The 13,294-nt window shown below is 42.4% G+C and overlaps 1 protein-coding gene across 3 annotated transcripts in view; it reads left to right on the forward strand.

Annotated features, from left to right (window-relative positions):
- Nucleotides 1-13,294, forward strand: part of SRGAP1 (SLIT-ROBO Rho GTPase activating protein 1) — a 299,333-nt gene that overhangs the window by 227,664 nt on the left and 58,375 nt on the right. The gene's annotated exons all lie outside the window — the stretch shown is intronic.

Consider the following 13,294-nt stretch of genomic DNA (forward strand, 5'->3'; position numbering starts at 1 on the left):
AGATATCACAGTGTGATTACATTTTTTTAGCTACATTGTTTTTAAAAAAAAATCATAATTAGCAAATAACATGTAATTGCAAAGTTAGTTGCGATTAATATGCAGCCATAGTAAATAAAGGCCATACTAAATAGTCTTCCTTTATTTATTTATAGCATGTCATCCACAAAACATGTAAAAAAGGAGAAAGCTGGTGCTGCACTCAGAAAAAGAAACCCAAATAGTGCCACAAAAACAAAAAGTGAAGCAATTTTATTGATGATAAGAAAGTCAAAGGTTTTAATCTGTGATCTCTTGACATAGAAACATAGAAGATGACGGCAGATAAGGGCCATAGCCCATCAGGTCTGCACACTCTACTGACCCACCCCCAAGTCTACATAGGCATGTTTCTTCCAGAGGCTGTATCCTCAGATGTTATCAAATCACATAAACAACTGACAAAAAAAACCAAAACGTATGTGTTTGTGTGTGTGTAAGTATATATTTAATTTATTTATTTATGACCTCATTTAAGTAAAAATAAATTTATAAGCATAATAAATATAGCACATACCCAAACTGAATAGCAAGTTAAAAGGCTTTGCTTTCTATTGAAAAGAGCCAGTGAGATAAAGTTAATGTATAAAAAAAAGTATGCCAAACAACATTGTCTAAAAAATATTAACTTAAGCATTCTCACCTCTCCCTTATCAAATACTTTTCATTCACAAATAACCAGAAATCTTAATAAACAATGCACACTAATCATAGGTTAGTGAAAACTTGGCTGCAGCTTATTAATCTGACCCAATTCTAGACAGTACAGGAGTGGAATGCACTACTAAACAATTAAAGCAAATGAAACCCAAAAAGTAATTATTGATTGTGATGGACTGGTCCTCATTTTCACAGCTTAACCTAGGGAATCCTCCTCAAGGCCCTGCTGCCACAATAATACACTCAAAAGGGGTATCACCTGTGGAAATATCCTCAGATGGTCCGGGAATGTTTCACAGGTGATACCCTTTTGGGTGTATTATTCTGTCAGCAGGGCTTTGAGTAGTTTGTTTCAGGTTCAGATTTTTGTATTAGAGTATTTCGTACTCTTCCCTATTGGGTTTTTTTTCACTAGGCTTTATGAGCCTGAACATCATAATTAACATCAATGTATTATTATTATTAATAACAGTGATGTGACTAAATGGTGGCATCCTAGTCACAGCCCATTGCCAGGCAGCACATCACTTCCATTCCCCAACTTGTGATGACACATAGCTGGTGGTAATTCAATACAAAACAAATCCAACTTCCTTAGTGTCTGGGCTGAACAAACACAGATGGAGGTAGAGAAATTGATCTTTCCCAGTGACTGCACAGCTATAAAGAAGACTGGTGCTGACTGGAAAAGAACAGTATTTCTCTACATCGAGAAGATGGTAAGGTTGTTCAGGCTGGTACACCTTGTCCTTGTCCTAGCCCAGCAGCACAAGCAGATCTACACAGCTTGGCCAAACCTAATCACCAGCTCCCAGGTTCCTTTATCCATGAACTAGACGTGGTTGAGCACAGAGCACTGCTCCACTTCCCCAGTCATCACCTTTTGGCAATCATTGGATCAGGCATATGGCTCAGCTCCAAAAGCCCTGCTACAGGGGTCTCGGTCCCCTTCTCCTGCCCTCATACCTTTATGGGTGCTTCCAGGCTCTTCTACAAAATTGGCTGGGTTTTCCTAGTTTAGCTTTTACTCCATGGTTCTTCCATGCTCCTCTACAAAATTGACTGGATTTTCCTGGCTTAGGGAATATAAAAAAACAAACAAAACAACAACCCAAGAACAGAAAAAAACAGGAACATAAAATAGCAACACAACATACTCCGTGGAGCCTAACAGGAAGAGGCAAGATCCCCAGGTTCAGCCCAGAAGATCCTGGAGGCCATTGCATCAGTCCTGTGGCAAGGCATGCTGACATTGCTTAGCCTATATGAATTCTTTGCTGTTTTCTTCCTTCCCCTGAAAAGGATTTAAATAAGTGGATGAAAAATTACTTCTTCATAGAAAGACAGGAATACTACAATATTTGTTAAGAGCAACTAGGCTGAGATACAGATTTTTCCTGCCAGCTCAGCCCACACACCTAGGGGTAATTTTTAAGGTGTTTTTGTGGGTGCAACAATAACTATTTATTATTTCTATAGCGCTACCAGGCACATGCAGTTTGTTGTACACGCAAGAGATGCTCACTGCTCAGAAGTGCTTACAATCTAATTATAACAGAAACACAGAGGGGGATAAAAGGCGGTAGAGGACTATTAAAGGAATGACAGACAGATATTTGGTTGGGTCAGTGTTTAAACATAATTTCAAATAAGTAGATTTTTGGCTTTGAATACTGCCAGACTGAGCCTGACCTAGGGCTCCTTTTACTAAGGTGCGCTAGCGTTTTTAGCGCACGCACAAAATTAACGCATGGTAAGCTTCTAGAATAACGCCAGCTCAATGCTGGCGTTAAGGTCTAGCACGCGGCAATTTAGCTTAGTAAAAGGAGCCCCTAGTGAGCCAGGCAGGTTGTTCCAAGCATGCGGTGCAGCAAGGTAGAAAGGACGGAGATGAGAACTGGCAGTAGAGGAGAAGGGTACAGAAAGGAGGGACTTGTCTGAGTGGAGTTTCCAGAGGGGAGTATAGGAAGTAACAAGAGAGGAGAGATATTGAGGAGCTGCAGAACGAGTACACTTGAACATCAGTAAGAGGAGTTTGAATTGTATGTGGAGACGGACTGAGAGCCAGTGAAGCAACCTGAGGAGAGAAGTAATGTAGGTATAATGACCCTGTGGAATAATGAGGTGTGCAGGCAGCGTTCTGAACAATGGAGGAGGTACCCATTAGATGCAAGTTTCAGAAGAAAATAACTCAGAGGAGTCTGAGTATCCCCCAGGGTGGATTTGATTTAATCACTAGTCAGACAGACTTGTTTTAAATCATGGTTTAAATCAAGGTTTCATTTTTAGAAAAATAACTTTTCAAACTAGTTTTACATTATAGCCAAAATTATTGATTGATTGCACGTACTATTAGGAATAAATAATTATGAAATTATTGCAAGGTGAACTATCTCTAGTTTAAATAGGTTAATCATTCATATTTGGAAACTTTTCTGCTGTACTTTATTGAAAGGAGAAAAATAATCAATTATTGTAATAACAATTTAAATAGTTTTATTTAACTAAAACAATAACATTATAGCATATGTATTCTTGTATTTGTTTAAACGTTCATGTTAGACCAATGTGGACCGAGACCTCAGACCCTCATGGATCCACTCACAGTGACGGGGGAAGGAACACAGTCGGCTAAAGCCATTTCTGGACCACCATGGGGCCAAACAGCCTGCGCTCAAGCACCTGATAAATCAAGGGTGAGCCTAGCTCCCAGGGTATGGACTCTGAGCACCACAGATGAAAATGCAGGCCATTTAAACAGGTTCCCTAAAGGTTGCCCTGTTTGCTGCAGACTGCTGCTCAGAGTCTGCATCTTCTGCCAGGCAGAGCTGCTCCAGGGATACTTGGGTCTTCTTGAGCACCGAAAGCCTCCAAATTCTGATAAAAAACAGAAAATAATAAAATAGACACTGAGCAGATCAGAAAGACACCTTCTTAATTTTTTTGCAGAAGGAAAAACTGAAGAGAGTAAGTACAGCCCACCGAGGTGCTAAAGAAATTGTAGATGATGCCTTCTGCACAGCAGCAATTAGGGGAAGTTAACCCACTTGTCAGTTAACCCAGATGTTCTGTATACCAGAAAGTCTTTTTAAAGATTAGGAGAAAGAAACCAGGAGGGGGTGGGGGCACGACAGAGTCGAGTAGATAATATCAGTGATTTTAAAAAATTGGATTTTTTTTTTTTTACATCAGATTTTTTAAAATTTAAATAGGATTTTTTTTAAATAAATTGCTTTTTAGAGGTAATTGATGAAAAATTTTGTTCAGTTTGGTTATCTGACAAACTCTTCTTTCCATCTAATTAAAAACCCACACTTCATTAATATGGTTCAATCACTGAGACCAGGATACAGTCCACCCAGCAGAGGTGATGTTGCAGGGAAACTGCTGGATGAAGTATATAACAGAGAAATGGAACAATATGCAACAGGTCTAGAGGGTAAAACTGTTAACCTAAGTCTTGATGGGAGTAATGTCCACAATGATCCTGTTCTATGTGCTTCTATAATAACAGAAGGTAATGTCTTTGTTGCAGAAAAAATTGATACCTCAGGATATGCACATATAGCAGAATATTTACAGGAAGTAGCAATAAGAACTATAAATAAAATGTGAACAAAAATTCAAATGTCTAGTATACAGTTTAGTCGCAGAGAATACTGCAAATGTTTTCAAAATGAGAAGAAATTTAGAAGAGGCAAAAGAGATGTCCTTAAAACCAAATGGTACCAATTTATTCTTTACCAAAATAATGTCCCAACAAGGATCCAAGTTTCAGCAGGAGATTCGTCTTCTAAGCAACACTGAACAGGCTTCCTTTTAAGGAACAAATGCTATTTGGTAAGAGTGGACCATCTTATGGCCAGTGTGGCAGATCATCACCCTAAAGCTTTGCCAGACAGCAGAGCATGAAACCCTAGAGGCTTGGGTCGAGCTAATTTTCAAGGGTTTCGGTGGTTTCGACAGTACTTACGAAGACTGTCTGCACAGAGATTGTATTGGGGATCGCTACAAAACTATGGAAGCACTAGGCGACCTCAATCCTTTGTTTCTCGCACCACAACAGCCTCCAAGAAATCTGAATGACACCAGGTCTGTAGCCATACCTCCAAAGATAGGTAGGAGGTTGTTGGTTTATGGGTCATCCTGGGAGCAGATCTGCCTAGATCATTGGCTGCTGGACAGCATTTGAGAGAGATATAAGCTTGAATTTTATCTCTTGCTCATAGATCAGTTTGTGGACTCTGACGACCTGAGAACGGATCAAAGTCTGAGTGGCGGCAACAGTGCTGTTAGACATTCAAGCCATAGGAGAGGGAATGCTGACCTCGGCCTACCTCTGGTAAGCCTGAGAGTGGCCAGAGTGACCAGTGGATGGATGAGAGTGACTAGTGGATGGATGGGACGCATCACGCTGTTTTTAGGTCCTCAGTGTTAAGGGCAGGCTCATCTGTCCCACACTAGATTCAATCTATCCCCCCTTAACCTCAAATTATATCCTCTGGTTCTATCATTTTCCTTTCTCTGGAAAAGATTTTGTTCTACGTTAATACGTTTCAAGTATTTGAACCTCTGAATCGTATCTCCCCTGTCCCTCCTTTCTTCTAGGGTATACATATTCCGGGCTTCTAGTCTCTCTTCGTACGTCTTCTGGTGCAAGCCTCCTATCATTTTCATCGCCCTCCTCTGGACCGCTTCAAGTCTTCTAACGTCCTTCGCCAGATATAGTCTCCAAAACTGAACACAATACTCCAAGTGGGCCTCACTGATCCGAAAAAAGCGACTGGTCAAGACCAGTTTCTTACCTGTCCTACCGATACAAAAATATTTATAACATGTTACTCATGCAAATATCTGCTCCATTTAAAAAAAAAAAAAAATTAAGTCCCCCCCCCACGACATCCCCTGATTAACCGGCACCAGAAACCGAGTGCTCCCCCCCTCCCCCCGGCTCAAGAAAAAATTGGCAGGAGGGATGCCAACTCACTCCTGCCAACAGAGACCCCTTGTGCCAGGCGCCACTCCTAGATACGATTTCCTCTCTTCCCCCCCCCAAAAAAAAAAAGATAGGAGGGATGCCCACTCCCTCCTGTCAATGGATGCTCCCCAAACCGCCCCCCCAGTACCTTTGTCTGAAGAGAGAAGGAGGGAGGAGCCTTAGGCAACTGAATCAGTCAAGGCCTTAGACCCCTCCTCATGCATCACATGATGCACCGAGGAGTGTAAGGCCCTCCATTTTGGATCAGCGGGCCTCAGAGCTGGAGGGACCAAGCCTCCCTTCTGCTTTCTTCAGACAAAGGTACTGGGGGGAGGGGTCACAGGGAGAAGTTCGGAGGAGCATCCGGTGGCATGAGAGAGTGGGCATCCCTCTTGCCTTTTTTTGGGGGGGTAGGGGGGAGGGTAGGGTGTGATTTGGAGAGGAGCGCCTGGCGCGGGGAGGCCTCATTTGGCAGGAGGGAGTGGGCATCCTTCCTGCCAATTTTTTCTTGTGTGGGGGGAGGGGGCTGTATGGCAGGAGGAAGTGGGCATCCCTCCTGCCTTTTTCACTGCTACAGGGGGGGGTCGGCCCCCGGTGCCAGTTTGTCAGGGGATGTCGGGGTGGGCCATCATCAGTAAGTGGTTTTTTTTAATAATCTTTTAATGATACAGATATTGTGCATTTGTAACACACCCACTACATTTGAGACCCCATACCTCAATGTTTTTCCTTTGTTCCTTTTTGTAATTAAATTGTAGGTCTACTCTTTTACCTTAACTTATAGTTAGTAATGTTCAATGTCTGTCTCTATTTGTCTATTTGTCTATTTGCTCATTTTTTTATAAGTGTGCATCGCTTTGAAATTTTTATATAAGCTGTTCAGGCTTCTCCTGCCAGTTCTGCACATGTGTGAGAGTCGCTCTCACAATGACCAATTGGACGGGAGAAATGGGGATTACGATGAACCTCCACGCAAATTATTTGCATGCAAAATATTTAGTTCATCAATATTTCTTTTAGAAACGGCCAAAAATCAAATTGGAGTGGACCCAAACGATCTTACCAATCCTATTTAGGGCATCTAGCTGTGAAAGACCTTTGCAAAAAAAAAAAAAGTAATCTGTAAGGCTACTTTTTCAACACTAAACAGAGACTTTCCTCAACTGCAACCTAAAATACTAACAATTCTTTCTTGAATTCAGCTATGGTCCTTGTTTCCAAATTCAGATTTCAACTTTGATATGCCACAAAATTATAAAACATATCTAAGCATTTTTAAAATAAAATATGAGGGGCCATAAGAGGAGGAGATCTTGGTTATAAACTAACATAGTAACATAGTAGATGACGGCAGATAAAGACCCGAATGGTCCATCCAGTCTGCCCAACCTGATTCAATTTAAATTTTTTTTTTTTTTTTTTTTCTTCTTAACTATTTCTGGGCTAGAATCCAAAGCTTTACCCGGTACTATGCTTGGGTTCCAACTGCCGAAATCTCTGTTAAGACTTACCCCAGCCCATCTACACCCTCCCAGCCATTGAAGCCCTCCCCTGCCCATCCTCCTCCAAACGGCCATGCACAGACACAGACCGTACAAGTCTGCCCAGTAACTGGCCTAGTTCAATATTTAATATTATTTTCTGATTCTAAATCTTCTGTGTTCATCCCACGCTTCTTTGAACTCAGTCACAGTTTTACTCTCCACCACCTCTCTCAGGAGCGCATTCCAGGCATCCACCACCCTCTCCATAAAGTAGAATTTCCTAACATTGCCCCTGAATCTACCACCCCTCAACCTCAAATTATGTCCTCTGGTTTTACCATTTTCCTTTCTCTGGAAAAGATTTTGTTCTACATTAAGACCCTTTAAGTATTTGAACGTCTGAATCATATCTCCCCTGTCTCTCCTTTCCTCTAGGGTATACATATTCAGGGCTTCCAGTCTCTCCTCATACGTCTTCTGGCGCAAGCCTCCTATCATTTTCGTCGCCCTCCTCTGGACCGCCTCAAGTCTTCTTACGTCTTTCGCCAGATACGGTCTCCAAAACTGAACACAATACTCCAAGTGGGGCCTCACCAATGACCTGTACAGGGGCATCAACACCTTCTTCCTTCTACTGACTACGCCTCTCTTTATACAGCCCAGAATCCTTCTGGCAGCAGCCACTGCTTTGTCACACTGTTTTTTTCGCCTTTAGATCTTCGGACACTATCACCCCAAGGTCCCTCTCCCTGTCCGTGCATATCAGCTTCTATAGTACCATTTTCACTAGAAGGCTATTAAATGCATCCTCTACAATTTCTGTAAAGAAATATTTCCTTATACTATTCCTGACATAGCTCACGTTTCACACTCATCCCATGACCTGTTATTCCAAAGCGTCTTTTTTATTGAAATTGGTCTGCCTCTTATATATTTTATCTTTGCTTTTCCTCTAGGGTGTACAGCCAACGCACTTAACATTCAGATATCTAACATTTTCGATAGATACAGTATCCTTATTTAGATTTCAGATATGGGCTGTAAAGTTTTTTGTTCTTAAGATTTTCTTTATTAAATGGACCTCTATTTGCTAGGACCCAAACAATAACTTTTGACTTGAGTTTTCATTACATGATGATAAAGGACATAAGAACATAAGCAGTGCCTCTGCTGGGTCAGACCAGAGATCCGTGCCCAGCAGTCCGCTCACGTGGCGGCCCATCAGGTCCAGGACCTGTATAGTAATCCTCTATCTATACTCTTCTATCCCCTTTTCCTTCAGGAAATTATCCAATCCCTTCTTGAACCCCCAAATCGTACTCTGTCCTATCACCCTCTGGAAGCGCATTCCAGGTGTCCACCACCCTTTGGGTGAAGAAGAACTTTCTAGCACTGGTTCTGAATCTGTCCCCTCTCAATTTTTCCGAATGCCCTCTCGTTCTTGTAGTTTTCGAAAGTTTGAAGAATCTGTCCCTCTCCACTTTCTCTATGCCCTTCATGATCTTGTAAGTCTCTATCGTATCCCCTCTAAGCTTCCTCTTTTCCAGGGAAAAGAGCCCCAATTTCTCTAATCTTTCCGCATATGAAAGATTTTCCATATCTTTTATCAATCGCGTCACTCTTTTCTGAACCCTCTCGAGTATCGCCATATCCTTCTTAAGGTACGGCGACCAGTATTGGACGCAGTACTCCAGATGCAGGCACACCATCGCCTGATATAACGGCAGGATAACTTCTTTCGTTCTGGTGGTAATACCTTTCTGGATAATATCAAACATTCTATTCGCCTTTCTTGCTTAAATCATTTTGTTTCAAGTAATTAAAATTAGCCATTGGTGTTTATTCTACACAATTTTAAATTGAAAAATAAATAAAGTGTGAAAAATAAATAAAGTAAAACATTAGTTTAACTTTTTTTTATTTAAATTTTAACATACTTCACAAGAATATACTCTTGCTACAAGAAAAACAGACGAAACCTTGAAAATACAGTTCAGCAATTTCACAGCTAAAAAAAAGGAAAAAAGGTTACTTTCTTAGACCACTAACTCAGGAGGAGGAGAAAACATAGGGCTCCTTTTACGAAGCCGCGTTAGTGGTTTTAGTGCACGCAGCTTTTTAGTGCGTGCTAAACCACACTACACAGCTAGAACTAACGCCAGCTCAATGCTGGCGTTAGCGTCTAGCGCGGCCAGCAGTTTAGCGCGCGCTATTACGTGCGTTAAACCGCTAACTTGGCTTCGTAAAAAGAGCCCATCAAGTGAAGAGAAACTCCAAAAGAAAAAGACAAATCGATAAAGGCATAGGCTTAACAACAATATCCCCTTAATCTAACTGCCATTCATTAAACCTTCCCAGCTGCTAGGCCTTTCAAGTCCAGAAAAGCTCATAATTGATCTGGTGTATAAAAGACATATTTTACTCCTAGATATTTTTATCAGGCATTTGCATGGGTATGCTAAAAAAATGTTGCCACAAGAGTCAATGTCTCAGCTGTCATAGCAAGAAATAATTTCTTCTCCGCTCTTGCGTAGTTCTTGTGACGTCAGGGAATATTGAAACGTTTTTCCCATAATTTGAGGGTTACAGAAATACATTCTCATAATAACATTTAGGTCTTGTCCAAAGACAAAAGATGTAAGCAATGTATCCCTCTCTGTGGATTCAGACAATGTAGTTTCTAGTAATTCTGTAACATTTAAAGAATTTTCTACTTGAGGTAATAGCTCTGCTTCTGGTGTAAGACGATCTTTTTCTTAACAGGTAAATAGTAAATGCGATTTAGAGGCAGAATATGTTCAGAGGAAATTTTTAGCACTTCAATTAAATTTTGCTTCCACATATCCATAGGCGCCACACCAAAAGCCTTCAGAAAATTCAAAAAGCAGAGATTTAACCTTCGATTGTAATTTTTTCCATCTGTTCAATTTTTCTATTTACCGTATTTTTCGCTCCATTAGACGCACTTCCCCACCCCTCCTCACACACCCAAAGTGGGTGGAAATTAGGGTGTGTCTTATGGAGCGAATACCCAAAGCGCCCCCCCATTACTTTATTTTAATGCGGCTGCCCTCCCTCGTTGGACTCGGCACCCTCCCTCCCTGAGAGCGGCGCACAAGGCTGGCTGCCTGGTTCCCGCTGCTTCCTCCGAGAACTGCCAGCTGACGTGGCTGCCTCCTTTTCCATTCTTTCGCGGCATAGCAGCGCACTAGGTTACCTGTCCCTACCTGCCTTCCAGCCACTAGGCCTGCCTGCCCTGTGCTATGGCCTACCACTAGACCACCAGAGGGGGGACAGAGTACAGAACCTGGCAGGGAGGAAGGACAGGGTGCAGAGCTTGGCAAGGAGTGTGGGGTTGGGTGCAGATCCTGGCAGGGAGAATTTGGTTCAGAATGGTTTTTTTTCTTCTTTTCCTCCTCTAAATCTAGGGTGCGTCTTATGGTTAGGTGTGTCTAAAGGCGCAAAAATACAGTAATACAATCCTTTCATTGACCAGACTGTTAGTCACAGCCTGGATACCAGTTACATTGTTTTTCACATTTCTAATTTCTGTTGACAATTCTTCTTTAGTTGTATTTAATGATTTTCCCAAAACATCAACAGTACTTACAAGAGTAGTAATTTCTTGAACAGACCTGGCTACCAGGGAATTCAAACCATCGAGAGACTCCCATATTCTCTCGAGTATACTCGCTACCAGTTTTGTTGTTTCAGAGCCGGCAACCGAGCTGGCTCTCAGAGCTCCCTGCTCTGATTGAACTCCCGTGAGTCCAGCCCCCTGAATCGGGTTCCCCCTGCTTTCACTTCTAAGCAGGGTTCACCCGACAGGACCGTAAGTTGGGCAGGGTGCGGCAGTGGGACAGCATCTGGAGGGGAGAGAGATATCTCCAGCTCCAAGTTTCCAGCCGCTCCTCCGGCCAAAGACAGCTCAAGCAAACCTCCAGCCACAAAAACGATCAGAAGAAATGTCAAAAGGCGGTGAGGGATGCCAAAAAGGTCTATGAGGAGAAAATAGCGCAAGAGGCCAAAAACTTCAAGCCCTTTTTCAGATACGTAAAAGGGAAAAAACCTGCAAAGGAGGCAGTGGGTCCGCTGGACGACCAGGGAAGCAAAGGGTGCATTAAAGAAGACAAACAAATTGCTGACAGACTAAACTCCTTCTTTGCGTCTGTCTTCATGAAGGAGGACATTACATCAATACCTGAAACAGTGAAAGTGTTCAAGGGAGAAATAGAGGACAGCCTCACCACATTAGAAGTGGATTTGGACCAGATATACTACCAGATCGACAAACTTAAAAGCAACAAGTCCCCTGGACCGGATGGAATTCACCCAAGAGTATTAAAGGAGCTGAAGGTGGAAATCGGTGAACTACTGCAAAACCTTGCGAACCTGTCAATTAAAACTGGACAGATACCGGACGACTGGAAGATAGCAAACGTCACCACAATTTTCAAAAAAAGGGTCAAGAGGAGAACCTAGCAACTACAGACCAGTGAGTCTTAAATCTGTCCCTGGAAAGATGGTTGAAGCACTGATTAAAGATAGCATAGTTGGCACTTGGATACACACGACCTGATGAGAGCCAGTCAACATGGCTTCAGGAAAGAGAAGTCATGTTTGACTAATTTACTACAATTCTTTGAAACAGTAAACAAATCTATCGATAACGGGGAACCAGTGGACATAATAAACCTGGACTTCCAGAAAGCGTTCGATAAAGTTCCACACGAAAGACTTCTCAGGAAATTACAAAGCCACGGAGTAGAGGGAGACATACTAAGGTGGATAGGCAAATGGCTGGAAAACAGAATGCAGAGGGTAGGCATAAATGGGAAGCTCTCAGACTGGGAGAAAGTGACTAGCGGTGTGCCCCAGGGCTCGGTTCTTGGGACAATCTTATTTAATATTTTCATCAACGATCTAGAAGAATGAACGTCCAGTGATATCATCAAGTTTGCAGACGATACAAAGCTATGTCGGACAATCAGATCACAAAAGGACAGCGAGGAACGACAGAGAGACTTGAGCCAGTTAGAGAGATGGGCAGAGAAATGGCAGATGAAGTTTAATGTGGAAAAGTGCAAAGTAATGCATTTGGACAGAAAGAATAAGGAGCATGAGTACAGCATGTCGGGTGCAACTCTGAGTAAGAGTGAACGAGAAAAGACCTGGGGGTGTTGATAGATAGGACCCTGAAACCATCAGCACAATGTGCGGTGGCGACAAAGAAAGCAAATAAAATGTTGGGCATGATAAAGAAGGGAATCACGAGTAGATAGAGCAATGGTCAGACCATACTTGGAATACTGTGTCCAACACTGGTCTCTCTATCTAAAGAAGGATATAAAACTGCTCGAGAGGGTGCAGAGTTGAGCAATAAAGCTGGTAAAAGGTATGGAGAACTTGAACTATGAAGAACGGCTTAAAAAACTGGGACTGTTCTCCCTTGAGAAGAGGAGACTGCGAGGGGATATGATTGAGACTTTTAAAATAATAAAAGGACTCGACAAGATAGAGCAGGGGAAAAAGTTATTTACGATGTCAAATGTGACTAGGACAAGAGGTCATGGACTGAAGCTGAGGGGGAAAAGCCCAGGACAAATGCCAGGAAGTTCTGCTTCACACAGCGAGTGGTGGACACCTGGAACGCTCTCCCGGTAGAGATTGCTGCGGAACCCACCGTTCTAGGATTTAAAGGCAAGTTAGATGCACATCTCCTCGGAAGGCACATAGAGGGTTACGGGTGACTTAAGTTTTTCGCCAGGTTACACCTGGCTGGGCCTCCATGTGAGCGGATCACAGGACTTGATGGACCAGAGTCTGATCTGTTGATGGCAGTTCTTATGTTCTTATGGGTGTTAGGGGAGGCGGCTGCAAAATCCAGGATTGATCTTTGCTTAGGGGTAGATGTCCTCACTGCAGCAGGTTCGGAATGGACGCTACCCTTCCGTTTAGAGTGCAGCATTTTAAAGAATCTTGTCAAAGAAGTAATGCTCTCGAATTCTGATGTTTCCAATGCCGACTCCGAGCTGCCGCCATCTTGATCCCCTCCTCTCAACATTAATTTAACTTTCACTTACATTTAGTGTGATTAATAGGCGTGACTGTTCTTGGTCTTTCAATCTGGATG

The sequence above is a fragment of the Geotrypetes seraphini genome, chromosome 9 (genome assembly GCF_902459505.1).
Source record: "Geotrypetes seraphini chromosome 9, aGeoSer1.1, whole genome shotgun sequence".
Lineage (NCBI taxonomy): Eukaryota > Metazoa > Chordata > Amphibia > Gymnophiona > Dermophiidae > Geotrypetes > Geotrypetes seraphini.